The following is a 21,671-nucleotide window of genomic DNA, read 5'->3' on the forward strand; positions in this document are numbered from 1 at the left end:
GTTGTTCTTGTAAAGCCAATAAGTAATGACCACAGACAGAGGTGCGATACGACGCAATAAATTATTTATTTAACTACTTCTTGAAATTTAGATCGGTAGAGAATGGACGCTCATATAAGTAATTTCTGTTTTGTGATTCCTAGTCTATGAACTGGCTGCGTGACGGCTAATTGGAAGGATCATTCAGTGTTAAAAATGCCTATGAAAAGCAAGCATTCGTGTACCACGAGCGATTAACAGAAAGCAAGACTGAATCGTTCATGTTCTAACTGTAATAATAATAAGTACATCTATAGTGTGACATGTTAATCGTTGCCAAATGTAAAGAAACAAACAATCATCTATAAATATCAAGAATGTAACTCCGAAAGATTTAGCTGTCAGTCACCACAAAATATATCGTAGCTGCCAATTGAAATATTCGTTTATTATTGACAAATTTCGTATAATCCCAGTTTGCTTTATCACCTAGTTTTTGTTTAGATCTGAATAGTAAACGCAAATTAAAAAATAATGATAAGGGGGTTATTCTTGCTTTGTACAACGTGTTGCTGTAAACTGTCTTTAAATGTTTAATAATACTTTATGCATGTTTTGTCTGTATGAATATCATGTAATAAGTTATAGAAAAATTATCAGGGAATCCATCTTTCCTTTAATTTTGAACATAGAGCAGATATGATCTAAGCATTAAATTGTGAGAAAACTTCGTAGACTATTTTCTCTTGCCAAGCGAAAGCAAGGTTAATCGAAGCACCTAAGTCTTTCTCTTAGGCGCACGGAATATTAAAGCAAAATAATGCAATACAGTCCTTACAGTGAATTTCAGTCAAAATAGTATTTTTATTTGTTTATCTGTGACAATATAAAAACAATACTAAAATTTAATCTGAATTACAAATGCTTTAAAATATTTCGCCGAAGCGATAAAAAATTTTATGAAAGGAAAAACGATTAATAGAGTTTCTAATTATCAAATAACTAAATAAGGAAAGGTAAGAAATGTAGATAACAGAGGGTGGTGCTTTGATTTGCGGTATCAACGCTTTTTATTTTATTGTTCATAAATTATTTTTATTAAAAAAATCTGGGAAGTTTCTGATAGCATTCAAAAGCTTTGTGCGGCATAATTTCAAAGAGTTAATTTATGCAGTATTAAGCACCCATACACGGTTATTTCATTTGAATGTTGTTTTCTTCTATCAAAGCGGCACGTAATATTCTGATGCCTCTTGGTTAGTTAATTCCCAATTAATTCTAGTTGAAACGTAGGTCAAACCCTATTTCTGGTTCAAATGGCTCTGAGCACTATGGGACTTAACATCTATGGTCATCAGTCCCCTAGAACTTAGAACTACTTAAACCTAACTAACCTAAGGACATCACACACATCCATGCCCGAGGCAGGATTCGAACCTGCGACCGTAGCAATCGCGCGGCTCCGGACTGAGCGCCTAGAACCGCTAGACCACCGCGGCCGGCCCCTATTTCTGTTTATAAAAAAAGGTATTTCTTTAGCTGTGAATATTTACCGTTGTTAACATCAATTGTTAAAGAAATACATCAGTTGAATTAGGAAACAAATTTACTAGCGAGTATCAACTGCACCTTAAACGAGAACACTGTCCTCTTGTCTTCCCTGTTTTCATACTTTGCGAGCACGTGCTCCATTTCATGGCCCTGATGTCGACAGGACCGTAAATTCTAGAAAAAAAAAAAGTTCAAATGTGTGTGAAATCTTATGGGACTTAACTGCTAAGGTCATCAGTCCCTAAGCTTACACCCTGCTTAACCTAAATTATCCTAAGGACAAACACACACACCCATGCCCGAGGGAGGACTCGAACCTCCGCCGGGACCAGCCGCACAGTCCATGACTGCAGCGCCTGAGACCGCTCGGCTAATCCCGCGAGACGTAAATTCTAAACGTCGATCATTTCTTTATTCTTCTTGAACGGCTTTCCTCCTCTGTTCTTTATCGGATCTCCTCCTATTTAACCCTTCCTTGTCGTTACTCAGTGACCAGATTATTGGAATAAAAATTGACACATCATATCAAGGTGTATTCCACAGGTTTACTTTATTGTTACTCCTTTTACCAACATCGAAACTGTACGACGTGCAAAATGTTGCTGCTCTATTCTTGACTGAGGAGCGCTAGCATTTTCACGCGTTCATTTTATGCAAGTATAGGGAATGAAGGAGAAGACACAAAAACACGACACAATGCGATGCCTAATACAGTTTAGGAAAACAATTGGCATTTAAAACAGCTTCCGGAATGAATACAGGTCTCGTTTGGTTTTCAAGGCAATCTTACACCATCATTCCCGAAAAATAGTGGCAAGTTCAGGTAACGACGATGGAGGTAGATGGTGATCACTCACCCTTCTCTCCAAAGCAGGCCACAAAGGCTCAATAGCATTCAGGTCTGGTGACTGTGGCTGAGCCGTCGTAAAAATTGCTGTTTTGAAGAGCGTGCCGCAGCGCGTATTGTGAAGCAGTCGCCCTCCGTTTCTGGCGGTGGCGCCGCTGTGACAATCGCAGCTTTGGTGTCTCCCTCTGGTGGGAAAGGGGAAATGTTGCCTGTTCACGTGCATTTAAGGGGCGCTATCAGCTCGGCGGTTGGTCAGTCGGAGTGAGTGTGGGTCAGTCTCGCGTCACCAGTTGCTCGTCTGTCTCTCGTTCGCATTTGTGCGGCAGTTAGTGTCTTTATGTAGTCGGAGTGCTAGTATGTCTGTCGTTTGGATCAAACTTTAAAGCCGGCAAATGAGAGTCTTACCACTCCGACAGTAACAGAACTCAGCTAGTGGTCGCCCGGTCGGGGCTGAGTTCCTGCATCTGAGTCTGTGCGTTAGGCCGCCAGTCTGCTCGAGTTGCTCGGACAACGGTCATTGGCGGTTGGATCGATCGGTTGGTTGGTCGCGCACTGAGACACAAGATGACTTGTCCGCCTTGAGCGTCGGCGCATGTGAGGTCGCCACGTGAGTCCAGTGGGCCGCGCCGTATAGCGAGGGGTAGTGGCTTCGCGGTCGACACTAGAGCAACAGTAGTCAACCCACGACATTGGTCTGGCCGGTGCGAGCTGCGACGCCGTGAGACTGGAGATCGGCGCGGCTTCCTACATCCGTTGAAGCGGCTGGCAGCGGACGGTCCGGGAGAGCGTTGGGGATGCTGCGCCAGGTCTTCGCCAGAAATCGCAGTTTATTAGAAGTGACTGGAGATATGTTGTTTCATTTACTTGTTAAATTCTACTTGTTTTCTTGGTGAGGTCACCAGCCGCTTTGTTTTGGGGTCGTCCCATCATTCTTCTCCGTTTGCCCACCCGCAGGAAGGTGGTTATTTATGAATTGGGTGGTCCGTTTTTCCCTTGTAGAGTAGGGGCGGGTTAGAGCAACCTGCGGTTCGGGTTGTACAGTAATCTCCCTGTCAATCTGTCATACGTTAATAGCTGCCTCTGTCAAGTTTAACGGATTCGGTGTTAACGAATTTATTGCTTGAAGTGTAACGGCGGAATTCCTGAAGTATGTTTTTATCTTGCCTATCATCTTGAGAGGCGGTGTATGTGTAATGTAGAACATGTTTGTATATTTTATGTAAGACTGCATTTCATGGGTTTTTATTTAAATGCTCATTTTAGTATATAAAGTTGCCACCCTTCCACCGTAAGAGTTTTTTTTTTTTTAATCAAGTTGCATCTTTGGTGGCAAGTAAATATTTTTAATGTTAGTGTTTTGTACCATTTCCATCCCTCCTACGGGGTGCATAGTTTATGTGCTTGTGTGAGTTGTGAAAATTTTTAATTTAAAGTAATCTGGTGTGTTGCAGATTTGCACCAGTGTAGTCTTTCAGAGGTTGTTGTGAGCGGTCGTGACTACGGCCGTGTCAAAAGGGAGCGGCAAGGGTCTCAGCCCAAAAGCTCGTACTGTCAATATTTGTTCTTTCTGCCTCTGAATAAATTGTAACTTGTTGTTTAAAGGGTGATTTCTGATTATAATTTTAAATCTGTTTTTTTTAAAAGAGGCTTTTAGGAATAAAATTTCCATTTGTTGAAATTGAATTTGTTTTCACCAGTTACCCACTGGCAACTTCCACGCTCACGTAGTGTGATTTAATGTGTAAATGTTCTTGATGAATCGTTAGTAAATAAAGTAAATTCTTAAGAAAAGGTTTTGAAGGTAAATTTACGGTTCAGTGGCGGCCAGGGAAGATGCAAAAATTGATCCTCGTGCTCACAAAACACGTCTTGGAAGACGCGAGCTCTGTGAACAGGCACTATATCGTGGACAACACACACTGAACCTGACCAACCAAAATGTTCACTAAACCGTCAGCAGTACCGCGACCCTGCAGAGTAACCATGCGAATAATGGAATGTCACAATATGGCTGCCTGAATCGTCATCCAATCCCCGTCACGTTTCACTCTTGGCAGCAAGCAGTCTGCAGCTTACGACAGACGTAAACTCGGCCAGAAGTTGCAAACAGTGTGAAATAAGACTCATCCAACTAAATGACGTTTTTCCACGGTTACTTGCTGCAGGTTTTAAGGCTTCATCACCACGTATTCTTCCCGCGGGGATTTGCACCACGGAAGTGTGGTTTTGGATTCCAGCTCGCTCTGCTGTTCCTTGCCTTTGCAGCTCCATTCGCGTTTTTCCGTTGCTGACAGAATTCGCGATAGCGTTATTCAGTTCTGCAGTGACTTGCAGCTGTAGTCCTATTGTTTTGAACGACTGTATCACGATCATTCAAGACACACAAACTTCCGTCCGCATTATGACAAGCAGATGATGTGTTTCCGCTGTCCCTGTATGCGATATAAAGCTTCGATACGGTGCCGCTTGAAACACCAAAACACTTCTACTATCTTTGTTACGGAATATATATATATATATATATATATATATATATATATATATATATATATATATATGTGTGTGTGTGTGTGTGTGTGTGTAGTATCATTCCAACAGACACTACTACAACGCCGCGCCAACACAAGGTTGGCAACCCGTCGTCTGCCGAGCACAGCGCACTCTAGCGGGCTGCGCAGCTCGACGCAACTGGAGTGTGCCTCGTTCACTTCTCAGCTAGATTTCAACCTAGGCAGAAGCACTATCATAATCATTAATGTTTGCAATCTCTGAGAATATGTTGTATTAATTCATTGTATTCCATGTTTCGAGCTGCAGTCCCACAGACTACTGAAGATAAGTAATTTTCATTGTACTATGTGTTTCTTGAATAATAATCCTTCTCTCTAACAGTGTGCCGTACCGCATATTATCGCAACCTGGACTCCTTCAGCTCCTATCAACTCGGCCTCCTACTTATTTGCTTTTAGTAACGAGCTGAAAACACCCATGTGTTTTGTGCCTCTAAACAGTGAGACACACACACACACACACACACACACACACACACACACACACACACACACACACACACACATATATATATATATATATATATATATATATATATATATATATATATATTGTGTGTTTGTGTAGAGTGAACGTCAAACTTTTTGATGAAGAGCCAGTACTGACATTGTGGGGCGAAACATAGGGCCGCATGCGTACCGATTTTATTATTAATTAGTGACGTTCAATGTTAGTATGCTATGAGACAGCAATAGACTGGCTACAGCAAGGATGGGATAAGTTGCCCGCCGGACCCTAAGTACCGATTATTAAGAGTCGGCCTCATTCGGAACCGTGTAGACTGTTCTCTGTTTCAAGTTTGTACCACCCTCAGCGACCCCAAAGTCGTGGCGCCGTAACTGCCTGACGAACTGATGTTGTGATGCCTGTGTGAGGGATGATTAATTCGTTAATAACAGTTATTCTACTTATTTTTATGGAATATGAGACACAACCATAACTGTTTACTAAATGTTTTGAAAGTCATTTTTCTTCTACTCAGTGCGTTATGTTACAACAGCCTTAATTTAATTTCGTACTTCTTGCCACAAATATCTAACGCATTTGAAGATTACGGTGTTTGTAATATTCGTTAACGAATCTATTTTGCTTTCGTTTCAAAATTTATACTATAGCAGCTGATCGGTACGAATCACGCACACCTGTGTGTTGTCAGTATGGGAAGACATACAATGAAACATTGCTTGTCTCACATCTTGTAACCTAACAGTGAGCGCTCTATTTACCTGCCTGCTCCTGAGATAAGCGGCAAACTTTACTTGCCTCATGGCTGAATTCTTCAAAGGATTTAAATTAAGCACATCTTAAAATATTACTGTCACTGTAAGTATTTTTGTTTGTTGCTCATCAGGAAAACTGCACTCTGAAGAAGCTGTTAATGTTAGCTGTCGTTTTTAGGTTTAAGTGTTACTTCCTAGATGAACATTGTTATAAAATGGGCTGAAAACCACTGGACGCACGAATACTTGATTCGGGCCGCAGTTTGATGACCACTAATCTACAGGTTAAAGTCTGAAGCTCCACGGAGCTTTCTGCAGACGGTGCTGTTCCTTACAGGAAAATGGTATCGCCAGAAGATGCTAGTAGGAAGACCTGCTGAGGATCAATGATTGATTCAGAGAATAACAGTTGACCAAGAACGCAAATAAATGTAATAAATTGCGCGTTTATGTGCCAAGAGTTACCCTATTATTCGATTAGACTATTGTTGAAAATTCACTGGAAACAGGAGCAACCTGGGAATAGGCGTCCAGAGCTATCTAAAGTGGAGTGACAAGCAAAAATAAATAAAAGAAGATGCTAGGCACAGATTCATTACAAACATCTTCGTCCACGAAACAACTGGCTTTCAACTTACTTGAGCCATCGATTCTTCAGTCTGACCCTTGTCAAGCAGGGTTAGCAGAAGACAGAGAAGACCCAACGAAGGGCAGCACATTTCGCCAGGGTCTCTCTTACAGAAGTGCTCAACATACACTATGTGGTCAAAAGTATCCAGGCACCTGGCTGAAGATAACTTCAAGTTCGGTGAGCCCTCCATCGGTAATGATGGAATTCAATATGTTAGCCCACCCTTAGCCTTAATGACAGATTCCACTCTCGCAGACATACGTTCAGTCAGGTGTTTGAAAATTTCTTGGGGAATGGCAGCCCATTCTTCACGGATTGCTGCACTCAGGAGAGATATCGATGTCGGTCTGTGAGGCCTGGCACGAAGTCGGCGTTCCAAAACATACCAAAGGTGTTCTATAGGATTCCGGTCAGGTCTCTCTGCAGATCACTCAATTACAGGGATGTTTTGTCGTGTAACCACTCCGCCACAGGCTGTGCATTAGGAACAGGTGCTCGATTGTGTTGAAAGATGCGATCGCCATCCCCGAATTGCTCTTCACAGTTGGGAGCAAGAGGGTGCTTGAAACGTCGACGTAGGCCTGTACTGTGATAGTGCCATTCAAGGCACAACAAGGGGTGCAAGCCCCTTCATGAAAAACACGACCACAACGTAACACCACCGCCTCCGAATATTACTGTTGGCACTACACCCGCTGGCAGATGACGTTCACCGGGCATTCGCCATACACACACCCTGCCATCGGATCGCCACATTGTGTACCATGATTCGTGGCTCCACACAATGTTTTCCCACTGTTGAATCGTCTAATGTTTATGCTGCTTACGCCAAGTGAGGCGTCGTTTGGCGGTTACCGGCATGATGTGTGGCTTGTGAGCAGCGGCTCGACCATGAAATCCTAGTTTCCTCACCTCCCGCCTAACTGTCATAGTACTTGCAGTGGATCCTGATGCAGATTGGAATTCCTGTGTGGTGGTCTGGATAAATGTCTGCCTATTACAAATTACGAACCTCTTCAACCATCGGCGGTCTCTGTCAGTCAACAGACGAGGTCGGCCTGTACGATTTTGTGTTGTACATGTCCCTTCACAATCACATAGGAAACAGTGGACCTAGAGATGTTTATGAGCGCCGGAATCTCGCGTATAGACGTATGACACAAGTGACACCCAGTCATCTGAGCACGTTCAAAGTCCGTGAGTTCTCTCACGACGTCTGATGACTACTGATGTGGCTTATATGTAATACCTGGCAGTAGCTGGCACCATAATGCACCTAATATGAAAAACGTTTTTTCGGTGGTGCCAGGATACTTTTGATCGCATAGTGTACTTCAGCGGCAGATGTAACAAGAGAGGCGCTGCCAACCTGTATCACGGGGAGAGTTACTTGCGAAATTCCGAGAGCATACGTCCCGGAATATCTGGCAACATGTTACGACCTCCACAGTACCTCTCACAAAAGATCACTACCAGACAATAAGAGACATTATGTCTCACACGAAAGTCGTTCTTCCAGAGCACGGATCAGAGAAGCAGCAAAATGATAGTGTTACCAAGGTACCCTCCGCCACACACCGCTACATGGCTTGCGGAGTGTAGATATAGATGCAATAATCATCACTAATATTTCTCTTTAAGTATACTTTCTGACTGTTCACGTCACTCTCCCATGTTTTGCATTTACTTATTGTAGCCTGTTGTTCCTGGTTTTCTTTTTACGTAGAAATAAAATTGTGTTACACCTTAAGTTGTTCATTCTTTATTTTGAAACCAGTTTCGGTCGAGAAATATTTTCCAGCACTATGAACACGGCAAAATTTCTGGCAAAATGGCTTTTGAATATTGTAATAAAATAACGAACAATAATTTTTGTCAAGAGCTAGAGTTATGCATCTATAAAACACACCGTCGAAATTATAACATTTACAAATAATTTTTAATCATGCGGATCTACATATCTGTAGTGACAATTACAGATTACTATCCAAAGAATACTCTAAATAAAATGGCAAAGAATTGCCTTCAAGGCGAGCGTTACCTTTGGATCAATATATCACGAAAATTTTCGATATATTTCATTTTTTTGAGTTGGAGTTGTTAATTGAAAATAGAATTTGGATCTTTACCACACTGTGAAGCTTTAAGAAAAATAGTAATACTATTTTCATTTCATCCACTACATGTTTTTTGTCTCATTTTGTGCGTAGCAAAAATCCATTGATTGTTTTTATCGGCGTTAAATGTTCTTTGCACCGTATACATAAACCTCTACCGGTATGTCCAACGTAATATTCATTGTAATCAATGCACTAAACTTTATGCTCATACATGTCTGATTATCGATAGTCAGGAATCGGGATCATTTCTATGTCCTGTATGGGAATTAATTTTATTTTCAATCCGAAAACTAATTTTTACGGCTGTTTTAAGAAACATTTAACTAATTTTGTCAGATATTTTCCGGATATATCGCAAGATTGCGTATTCTGGTTTCTGTTTTTTTTTTTTCTCTTCATCTGTTAACGCAATTTCTCTGCCACTTATCGTATGGCTGTTATTTTTCTTATCGCTATAGATTTCACTAGCTCTTTCAATATTGTACCCAGTTTCTATGGTTATATATACGGATTAAGTTCTGTTTCAATGTTATTAGGTAGTGGTAGGCGGAACAGTGTGTCCACCATAGCACTATTCTTTTCACAATTATGCTAGCGGTCTAAATTCCATTTTGAATGAACAACTCGAACTCAAAAACAGAAAATATATTGAAAATATTCATGATGTATTGTTACAAAGATAATACTATTCTTGAAAGCAAATCTCCACAGCCGGCCGCGGTGGTCTAGCGGTTCTAGGCGCTCAGTCAGGAACCGCGCGACTGCTACGGTCGCAGGTTCGAATCCTGCCTCGGGCATGGATGTGTGTGATGTCCTTGGTTAGTTAGGTTTAAGTAGTTCTAAGTTCTAGGGGACTTATGACCACAGATGTTGAGTCCCATAGTGCTCAGAGCCATTTGAACCAAATCTCCACAGTTTTGCTTAGCGTATTCTTTGGGTAGTTCTCTGTAACTGACATACCACGGATCTCTACAATATGACTGATTCCTGACGTTGTTTTTTATAGCTTACAAACGAACCCGAAAAAGCGTCGCAATTGCTTAATACAGTATGTATGGGAACTGGATGTACATCCTAACCTCCCCTCCACCCTCTCTTTGTCCATATACTCGTCCTGCCCCCCATGTTCTTCTCTGTTCATCACGTCCTCCTCCCTCTGTTAATCTCCTCCTCCCCACATTCTTTGTCCAACTCTTCCTTCCCCAAGTTCATTTTATGGCCCTCTTTCTGGCCACTGCCTTCCTCCACCCCCCCCCCTCTCTCTCTCTCTCTCTCTCTCTCTCTCTCTCTGACAATGAGCCTTGTTTATTGGTGTTGAAAAGGATACCTTGGTTGGAAATTAAAATCGCTTATAATGAATGGCTAAATTGACTGGTATTGTTGGTTTACGGGGTGGGAGGGAGACTTATCCAACTGCTTCATGTGTGACAATAGTAGCTTCAATAACCGTATTTCGCATGGTTTTTATCTGCGAACGGACAGGACTACAAAGTTTCGGACGATGCAGAGTCTGTGGTTGAATTCTAATCATAAGCTGATAAGCCTCAAATGCAACTTTCCTGTTTTCTGTTAAAACCTGCTGCAAGAATAAAACGAAGCAGCACATTGCTGTGTATACAAAGTTTGTTTAAAATTGTACACAAGGAGAAAGAGCGTGTATAGTAGAAACATTTTGTCTAATGATCCAAATGAAACGATATGCAGTTAAAATTGACTCCGAAAAAAAAAAAAACTAAACCGCATATTTTCACAGCACAGTATTTCGTTTTTCTCGCAGTACGTTTTAACAGAAAACCTGAACAGTGTTGTTTAAAAAAATAGATAGCTTATGTCTGAATATTTATTAGATGAAATAAATCTGTTGGGTCACCGCCAGACACCACACTTGCTAGGTGGTAGCCTTTAAATCGGCCGCGGTCCGTTAGTATACGTCGGACCCGCGTGTCGCCACTATCAGAGATTGCAGACCGAGCGCCGCCACACGGCAGGTCTAGAGAGACTTCCTAGTACTCGCCCCAGTTGTACAACCGACTTTGCTAGCGATGGATCACTGACAAAATACGCTCTCATTTGCCGAGACGATAGTTAGCATAGCCTTCAGCTACGTCATTTGCTACGACCTAGCAAGGCGCCATGTTCAGTTACTATTGATATTGTAAATAATGTACAGACAAGAGCTACGTTCAACATTAATGGATTAAAGTTAAGTATTCCACCAGCTACATCCTTTTTTTTCTAGTCTACGTTCCTTGTCCTGTTCCAGACCTCACGCCAGCCTGCGTGAGCTAAAACGCGTGCCTTTCGGCTTCCTCTAGTATTCCGGGATTGGCTCTCCTGCCAATCCACAACAAAATCCATCAAGAACTTTTTGACATTTTTGACAAACAGTCCGAAGAGTGGATTGATGCAGCGCTCAATGTTCCTGTGCAAGCCTCTTCATCTCCGAATTATTACTGGAACCTACATCCTTCTGAATTTGCTTACTATATTCATCTGTGTCTATCTGTACGATTTTTACCCCGCACACTTTCCTCCAATACTAAACTGGTGATCCCTTGATGTCAGAATGTGTCCTACCAACCGTCCCTTCTTCTGGTGAGGATGTACCACAACTGTCTTTCGTCCCTAATACTGTGCAGTGCCTCCTCATTAGTTACGTGATCTACCCAATCTTTAGCAGCCTTCTGTAGCTCCACATTTCGAATGCTTATATTTTCTTCTTGTTTAAACTCTTTATCGTCCATGTTTCACTTCCTTATATGACTACACCCCACACAAATATTTTCAGAAAAGGCTTCCTAAAACTTCAATATATATTAGACGTTTCTTCTCTTCAGAAACGCCTCCCTCTCACGTTCTGTATCCTTTCTACTTCGACGATAATTAGTTACTTTGCTACCCAAATAACAAAACTCGTCTACAATTTTAAGTGTCTCGTTTTCTAGTATAATTCCCTCAGCATCACACTGTTAATTCGACTAGATTCCACAATCCTTGTTTTGCTTTTGTTCAAAAAATGGTTCAAATGGCTGAGCACTATGGGACTTAACATATGTGGTCATCAGTCCCCTAGAACGTAGAACTACTTAAACCTAACTAACCTAAGGACATCACACACATCCATGCCCGAGGCAGGATTCGAACCTGCGACTGTAGCGGTCACGCGGTTCGAGACTGAAGCGCCTAGAACCGCATGGCCACACCGGCCGGCTTTGCTTTTGTTGATGTTGACCTTATATCCTTATTTCAGAACACTGTCCATACCATTCAACTGCTCTTCCAAATCATTTGTTGTCTCTGACAGAATTATAACGTAAGAATTCCTTTCCGCTAACAAGAAAGAGCGCTGGATTGATATTTCTGCGGGTTACAACCGTGCGACTTTGATGTGAAATGTTGCGAGTTATCGTCATGAAGACAAAATTAGCCCCAATTATTCTTAGTCATCAGGTTCAAATGGCTCTGAGCACTATGCGACATAACTTCTGAGGTCATCAGTCGCCTAGAACTTAGAACTAATTAAACCTAACTAACCTAAGGACATCACACACATCCATGCCCGAGGCAGGATTCGAACCTGCGACCGTAGCGGTCGCTCGACTCCAGACTGTAGCGCCTAGAACCGCACGGCCACTCCGGCCCGCTTAGTCATCAGGTTGAGAAAAATATTATTTAATAGTTCTCTAAAGAAGGTAATTAAAGACAGTGCTTGAGAAAACGATTTCCCCTCTTACATTTCATATTCTTTTATGAAATTTCTAAATTGGGTGGCTACCTGACTAGCCATCCACTAGCTATCCATCTACATGGATACGTTGAAAATCAAATTTAAGTGCCTGGAAGAGGGTTCATCGAACCACCTTCACAATTCTCTAGTATTCCAATCACGTATAGCGCACGGAAAGAACGAACACCTGTATCTTTCCGCACGAGCTCTGATTTCCCTTATTTTATCATGGTGGTCGTTTCTCCCTATGCATGTCAATGTGAAAAAAATATTTTCGCATTCGGAATAGAAAGCTAGTGATTGGAATTTCGTGAGAAGATTCCGCTGCAACGAAAAAGTCTTTGTCTTCATTATGTCCAAACGGTCAACAACTTTTGGAGATTTTAATTAACAACATTAAATTAGGACCTGCCTTTTTTGTAGTTGTATAGATACAGATATACGTATACATGTAACTCTTGCTGTTAACAAAAATTTCCTCGTATTTTTATTACAGTTTTGAATCATTCCTTTCGCCCGAAATTTTCTTGTATCTATTATAAGTGTATAACAGGTGTCGAGAAACGTCCTTATGCCGAAACCGTTATTAAAATAAAGAATAAATTGAATACCAGCTTACGGTGGAACGCAATCAATAAAAATAGTTTTTAATGATCCAAAACTGCAGTAAAAGGACATTCTTAAGGAAATGAATGATTATAGAGTACTAAATGGCTAACGACGCGAGTGTGAACTAAAACTCAAAGTTATTAATTCGTAACAGCTGACGTCAGCGTGCAAGGGCTTAATTTTTACTTGTGAACGGTGATTTTTGTCTGTATGTCCATGAACAAATGATAAGGTAGCGATGTAAATTGTAAATGAAGTTAGGCCTGCCGCTTTCAGTACTGGAACGACGGCCGAGAAACTTCCTGAGAAATACTGTCGTTGCCTACCACGGTCATTGATCTTTCCAGCTGAGCTACCCGGGAAGGACTCGCGAATAGCCCTCATTGGTTGCAATTTCACCAGCATACCTCACTTACTTTCAAAATTTCGTGGAAACTGCCCTATATATTTTACAATACTAGCACTCCGGGAAGAAGTGTTATCACAGAGAAATAGCGCAGTCGGTAGGAGCACCGTAAGCGAAAGGGTTATGAGTTCACGTGCCAGCCCGTCACACGACTTTTGATCTGTTAAAAAATCTGCCTTCAAATTACTGAAACTTAGCAGGTATAAGTACAGATACGTTTATTAGTGACTTAGAAAAGTACACTGAACAACATTAAGTCAATATTTGCTTCATTTGCAGATTAATAATTATAGCTACTAGTAGCAATATGTTTTTAGCTTGGTGAGTACCTGCAAGTACATGCGATAAGAGCAAGCCATCAATGATTATTTTCCTCTAGGCAGCAGGTCAAGACTTCAAGTACGGACACTCGAATGCGTAACAGTTAGTCTACATTGAAAAATAGTCCATATAGTGGTGCAGTTACGACCGTGCAGAAAAAAATCAGGTAGAAAATTATGTGACGTGTTTGTGGGAAGATTGTTCGTCACAGAGGAAAAGCAACCAAAACACTAATGTGTATCCATATTAAGGTAGCACATACGAAAAAATTTATATCTGTTACAACAGAAAGACAAATACCAAAAATCTAAACGCCTCCCGAACAGGCCATGAAGGCCCAACACGACCGACTGGCCGCCATGTCATCCTCAGCCTATAGGCGTCACTTGATGCGGATATGGAGGGGCATGTGATCAGCACACCACTCTCCCGGCCGTATGTCAGTTTCCGAGACCGGAGCCGCTACTTCTCAATCAAGTAGCTCCTCAGTTCGCTTCACCATGGCTGAGTGCACCCCGTTTGCCAACAGCGCTCGGCAGACAGGATGGTTACCCATCCAAGTGCTAGCCCAGCCCGACAGCGCTTAACTTCGGTGATCTGACGGGAACCAGTGTTACCACTGCGGCAAGGCCGTTGGCGAAAGACAACTACACACACGAGGAAAGTGTTGCATCGCTGCGGTTCTAGGCATTACTCACTCTTTACATAAAACTGGAGTACAGATGCTCAAAAACAAGATATCAACTCTCTTTATTGCATGAAAACAAAAATGGCAAGTTGTACAACAATAATCTAGAATTTCTGAATGTGTCTTCCAGACTGCATCATACACCATTACCTCAAGTACCCAGTACCACGTCCTCTTGCTTTGATCCATGCCTGCATTCGTCGTCGGATTCTGTCCATTAGATCATCAAGGCACTGTTGGACCAGGTAGTCCTACTCCTCAACGGCGATTGTACGTAGATCTCTCAGATTGTTTGGTGGGTCGTCTCGCCCAAAAACAGCTCTTTTCAACATTTTTCGTAGGGCTCATGACTGGAGAACATGCTGTACATTTTGATCTTGCGATATCATTATCAGGACGGAAGGCATTCACAAGCAGTGCACGATGAGAGCGAGAAATGTCATCCATTAAGCCGAATCCCTCTCCGAAATGATGGTGCTATTCTTGCACTATACTTCGGAGGAAGTGACCACCAGTGGCGAACATTGACCCCACACAATGCCACTCCAAAACATCAGGGAACCACCACCTTGCTGCTTTCACAGGACAGCGTGTAAGACGTTCAGGCTGAGCAGATTGCCTCTGAAAACGTCTCCGACGATTGTCCGGTTGAAGGCATATGCGAGTCTGATCTATGAATAGACTTGATTCTAATTCTGGCCAGCCCATTGAGTATGTTGTTGGGCCCATCTGACCCGCGCTGCATGATGTCTAGGTGTCAAAATTGTACCTCGCAGTGGTCGTCAGGGGTGAAGTTGCACATTATGCAACCTATTTCCTACAGTTTGAGTCTAAACATGAAATCCTGTGGCTGCAGTAAAATCATTATTCAGCATTGTGGCATTCCACTCAGTGTTCCTCGGAGCTGAAATCCGTTAAGTAGCGGTCATGAGCTTCAGTAGTATCCTTTCCTGAGCGAGCCAAGTCATTAACAGTTCGTGTACCTCTTTACCTCCTCCATGTCCGAGCATAACTGGTTCACTAAGAGATGACTGGCGACTTCCCTTGGTGAGAGTCGTTCCTGACACAACGTAACAATGTGGATACGATCAAACTTCGGAACTGAGCTTCTAAGCATGGCGGAAGTAGAGACAAGTAGTGTAGTTCCTGGTGTTATGACTGGAACTGATTGGTTGTCTTACCCACTCTGTCGTATAGGCACCGTGCATGCATGGTTGTACACATTTTTGTGCGGATTGAGTGACACCTATGAACAATCTGCGGGACTGTGTTATTGATGCAATATGCACATTCAACGTCAGTGTTCAGTAGAGCTCGTAACCGAGCTGATGCAAAACTTTTTTCGATGTGTCTACAAAACAGTGGAAAAGAGCTTCTGGCGTCATTGGCCAGGAGGCCCTTTACGGGGCAGGTCCGGCCGCCTTGGTGCAGGTCTTATTACATTCGACGCCACATTGGGTGACCTGCGCGCCGGATTTGGATGAAACGATGATGAAGACAACACAACACCCAGTCCTTGAGCGGAGAAAATCCCCGACCCAGCCTGGAATCGAACCCGGGCCCGTAGGACGCCAGTCCGTCACGCTGACCACTCAGCGCTATCGGAGCGGACTACAAAACAATGGATTTCAACATGCCAAAAAGACCAAGGTTCGTAATGATACAATTCGCCCAGTATGACAAGGGCGGAGATCCGATAAGTGGATCAGACTGCCATCAAAATATCTCCTGCTGCTGTGCTATGTTACTGGTAGAGTGTCGGCAGCGATGCATGCCGGCGACGGCCAAATACTGCTCGTCTGGGGTTTCACAGCGGCCGCACTTTACGGGGAACGTGATAGGACGCCGGCCCCTCGCAATTGTGCGGCCGCAGGGCTATTCGCAACGCCAGCCCGCGCCGTATGAAATTGAGCTCCCTATTGCGCAAACTGCCCAGAGATGCAGGCAGCGCGGGGCCTGTGCCTCCGGAGGGGAAGCTGTGCGCCAAGGACGACTCAGTCTGACAGCGGCCGCTACACCCCGCAGCGTGTCCCCCAGTGCGGAGGGAGGTATCATCGTGTCTCTCGTTGCCTGCGTCTTCGTCTCCACTATTCTTCGCGCCCACTGTTCATCTGAAGTGCGTTTATTTTGCTGACTTATTTATCCATCAGGTTCCGTGAAGCAACGGGAGTCACAGAGTATCGCTGATGGAATGCCAGTTCACAGTTTACAGATTGACGATACTTTTTTTTTTTGGGGGGGGGGGGGTTATCAGTTCTCTGAGTGGCTTGCTGCAATCTGCCGCGAATTCCTCTCCTCGTCGACTATGCGAAGAACCTCTTCATTCCTTACCTTATCAGTCCACCTAATTTTCAACATTATTCTTCAGCACCACATTTCAAATGCTTCGAGTCTCTTACGTTACAGTTTTTCCACAGTCCATGTTTCACTACCATACAATGTTGTGCTCCAAACGTACATTCTCAGACATTTTTTCCTTAAATAAAGGCCTATGTTTGATACTGCGCTACTGTCCATTAAAATTGCTACACCAAGAAAAAATGAAGATGATAAACGGGTATTTATTGGAGAAATATATTATACTACAACTGACATGTGATTACATTTTCACGCAATTTGGGTGCATAGATCCTGAGAAATCAGTACCCAGAACAACCACCTCTGGCCGTAATAACGGCCTTGATATAGCCTGGGCATTGAGTCAAACAGAGTTTGGATGGCGTGTACAGGTACAGCTACCCAAGCGGCTTCATCACGATACCACAGTTCATCAAGAGTAGTGACTGGCGTATTGTGACGAGCCAGTTGCTCGGTCACCATTGACCAGACGCTTTCAGTTGGTGAGAGATGTGGAGAATGTCCTGGCCAGGGCAACTGTCGAACATTTTCTGTATCCAGAAAGGCCCGTACAGGACATGCAACATGCGGTCGTGTATTATGCTGCTGAAATGTAGGGTTTCGCAGGGATCGAATGAAGGGTAGAGCCACGGGTCGTAACACATCTGAAATGTAACGTCCAGTGTTCAAAGTGCCTTCAATGCGCACAAAACGGTGACCGAGACGTGTAACCAATGGCACCCCATACCATTACGCCGGGTGATACGCCAGTATGGCGATGACGAATACGCGCTTCCAATATGCCGCCACCGCGATGTCGCCAAACACGGCTGCGACCATCGTGATGCTGTAAACAGAACCTGGATTCATCCGAAAAAATGTCGTTTTGCTATTCGTGCACCCAGGTTCGTCGTTGAGTGCGCCATCGCAGGCGCTCCTGTCTGTGATGCAGCGTCAAGGGTAACGGCAGCCACGGTCTCCGAGGTGATAGACCATGCTCCTACAAACGTCGTCGAACTGTTCGTGCAGATGGTTGTTGTCTTGCAAACGTCCCCATCTGTTGACTCAGGGATCGAGACGTGGCTGCACGATCCTTTACAGCCATGCGGATAAGATGCCTGTCATCTCGACTGCTAGTGATACGAGGCCGTTGGGATCCAGCACGAAGTTCCGTATTACCCTCCTGAACCCACCGATTCCATATTATGCCAACAGTCATTGGATCTCGACCAACGCGAGCAGCAATGTCTCGATACGACAAACCGAAATCGCCATAGGCTAGAATCCGACCTTTATCAAAGTCGGAAACCTGATGGTACGCATTTCTCCTCCTTACACGGGGCATCACAACAACGTTTCACCAGGCAACGCCGGTCAACTGCTGTTTGTGTATGAGAAAAATGTGTGTGAAATCTTATGGGACTTAACGGCTAAGGCCATCAGTCCCTAAGCTTACACACTACTTAACCTAAACTATCCTAAGGACAAACACGCACACCCATGCCCGAGGGAGGACTCTAACCTCCGCCGCGACCAGCCGCACAGTCCAAGACTGCAGCGCCTGAGACCCCTCGGCTAATCCCGCGCGGCTTGTGTATGAGAAATCGGTTGGAAACTTTCCTCATGTCAGCACGTTGTAGGTGTCGCCACCGGCGCCAACCTTGTGTGAATGCTCTGAAAAGCTAATCATTTGCATATCACAGCATCTTCTTCCTGTCGGTTAAATTTCGCGTCTGTAGCAATTCATCTTCGTGGTGTAGCAATTTTAATGGCCAGTAGTGTAGTAGACTTCTCTCGCCCAGGAATGCCCTTTTTGCCAGTGGTGGTCTGCTTTTTATGTCCTTCTTCCTCTGTCCATATGGGTTGTTTCGTTGCCTAGGCAGCAGAATTCATCAACTTCATCTATTTCGTGATCACCAACATCTGATGTCAAGTTTCTTACTGTCCTCATTTGTGCTACTTCCCATTACTTTCGTCTTTTATCGATTTATTCTCAGCCCCTATTCGGTACTCATTAGACTTTCCATCCCATTCGACAGATTCTGTAATTCTTCATCGCATTCACTGAGAATAACAATGTCATCAGTGAATCTTATCATCCGTACCCTTTCACCTTGATTTTAATCCCACTCTTGAACTTTCCTTTTATTTCCATCATCGCTTCTTTTATGTACAGACTGAACAGCAGGGCTAAAAGGCTACATCCATGTCTTACACCCTTTTAAATCCGAACACTTTCCCTATAGCTTACCCCTTTTTCTCTCAGAATTTTGAACATCATGCACCACCTTACATGTAAAACGCTTTTATCATGTCAGAAAATACTATGAACATGTTCAGATTTTTCTTCAGTGTTGCTTCCCTTGGCAACCGCAACGTCAGAATTGTCTCTCTGGTGCCTTTCCGTTTCCTAGAGTCAAACCGATCGGCATGTAACAGATCCTCAATTTTTTTTTCCATTCTCCTGTATACTATTCTTGACAACAGCTTGGATGCATGGCCTTTAAAGCCTATGGTGCGATAATTCTTGCACTTGTTGGCTCTTTAAATCTATTATGTGAATGAAGTTTTTCTGAGAGTTTGATAGTATATAGCCAATCTAATACATTCTACACACCAAAGTGAATAATCGTTTCGTTTCCACTTCCCGCAATGACTTTAAAAATTCCTGTGAAATAATTTTGGAAATTATGAAGGAATGTCATCTATTCCGCCTTATTTGATCTTCAATCGTCCAAAGCTCTTTTAAATTATGATACTAATACTGGATTCTCTATCTCTTTCCTTTCGACCCCTGCTTCTTCTTCTATGACGTTTTCAAGTAAGTAAGCTCCTCGTTGAGGCCTTCAGTGTACTCTTTCCACCTATACACTCTCTCCTCTGCATTTGACAGTGGAATTCCCACTGCACTCTTGTTACTGCCCTTTAATTTCACCGAAGGCAGTTTCGATTTTTCTATATGCTGAGTCAAGTACTTGCGACAGTTATTTCTTTTTCGATTTCCTCACATATTTCATACAACCATTTCGCCTTAGCTTGCCTGCAGTTTCTGTTTATTTTGTTCCTAAGTGACTAGCATTTCTGTGTTCCTGAATTGCACTGAACATTTTTGCACTTCCTTCTTTTGTCTGTCAACTGAAGTACTTCTTCTGTTATTTATGATTTCTTCGTAACTACACTCCTGGAAATGGAAAAAAGAACACATTGACACCGGTGTGTCAGACCCACCATACTTGCTCCGGACACTGCGAGAGCGCTGTACAAGCAATGATCACACGCACGGCACAGCGGACACACCAGGAACCGCGGTGTTGGCCGTCGAATGGCGCTAGCTGCGCAGCATTTGTGCACCGCCGCCGTCAGTGTCAGCCAGTTTGCCGAGGCATACGGAGCTCCATCGCAGTCTTTAACACTGGTAGCATGCCGCGACAGCGTGGACGTGAACCGTATGTGCAGTTGACGGACTTTGAGCGAGGGCGTATAGTGGGCATGCGGGAGGCCGGGTGGACGTACCGCCGAATTGCTCAACACGTGGGGCGTGAGGTCTCCACAGTACATCGATGTTGTCGCCAGTGGTCGGCGGAAGGTGCACGTGCCCGTCGACCTGGGACCGGACCGCAGCGACGCACGGATGCACGCCTAGACCGTAGGATCCTACGCAGTGCCGTAGGGGACCGCACCGCCACTTCCCAGCAAATTAGGGACACTGTTGCTCCTGGGGTATCGGCGAGGACCATTCGCAACCGTCTCCATGAAGCTGGGCTACGGTCCCGCACACCGTTAGGCCGTCTTCCGCTCACGCCCCAACATCGTGCAGCCCGCCTCCAGTGGCGTCGCGACAGGCGTGAATGGAGGGACGAATGGAGACGTGTCGTCTTCAGCGATGAGAGTCGCTTCTGCCTTGGTGCCAATGATGGTCGTATGCGTGTTTGGCGCCGTGCAGGTGAGCGCCACAATCAGGACTGCATACGACCGAGGCACACAGGGCCAACACCCGGCATCATTGGTGTGGGGAGCGATCTCCTACACTGGCCGTACACCACTGGTGATCGTCGAGGGGACACTGAATAGTGCACGGTACATCCAAACCGTCATCGAACCCATCGTTCTACCATTCCTAGACCGGCAAGGGAACTTGCTGTTCCAACAGGACAATGCACGTCCGCATGTATCCCGTGCCACCCAACGTGCTCTAGAAGGTGTAAGTCAACTACCCTGGCCAGCAAGATCTCCGGATCTGTCCCCCATTGAGCATGTTTGGGACTGGATGAAGCGTCGTCTCACGCGGTCTGCACGTCCAGCACGAACGCTGGTCCAACTGAGGCGCCAGGTGAAAATGGCATGGCAAGCCGTTCCACAGGACTACATCCAGCATCTCTACGATCGTCTCCATGGGAGAATAGCGGGCTGCATTGCTGCGAAAGGTGGATATACACTGTACTAGTGCCGACATTGTGCATGCTCTGTTGCCTGTGTCTATGTGCCTGTGGTTCTGTCAGTGTGATCATGTGATGTATCTGACCCCAGGAATGTGTCAATAAAGTTTCCCCTTCCTGGGACAATGAATTCACGGTGTTCTTATTTCAATTTCCAGGAGTGTATCTTCCCTGTAGCTACGGTTTTCCTTCCAGCTTCTGTGATTTCCCTTTCTAGACATGTCCATC

General features: G+C 44.1%; 1 pseudogene; it reads right to left on the reverse strand.

Annotated features, from left to right (window-relative positions):
- Positions 1-14,502: 14,502 nt before the first annotated feature.
- On the reverse strand, positions 14,503-14,620 carry LOC126195900 (5S ribosomal RNA; annotated as a pseudogene).
- Between the last annotated feature and the right edge of the window lie 7,051 nt (positions 14,621-21,671).

The sequence above is a fragment of the Schistocerca nitens genome, chromosome 7, assembly GCF_023898315.1.
Source record: "Schistocerca nitens isolate TAMUIC-IGC-003100 chromosome 7, iqSchNite1.1, whole genome shotgun sequence".
Classification (NCBI taxonomy): Eukaryota; Metazoa; Arthropoda; class Insecta; order Orthoptera; family Acrididae; genus Schistocerca; species Schistocerca nitens.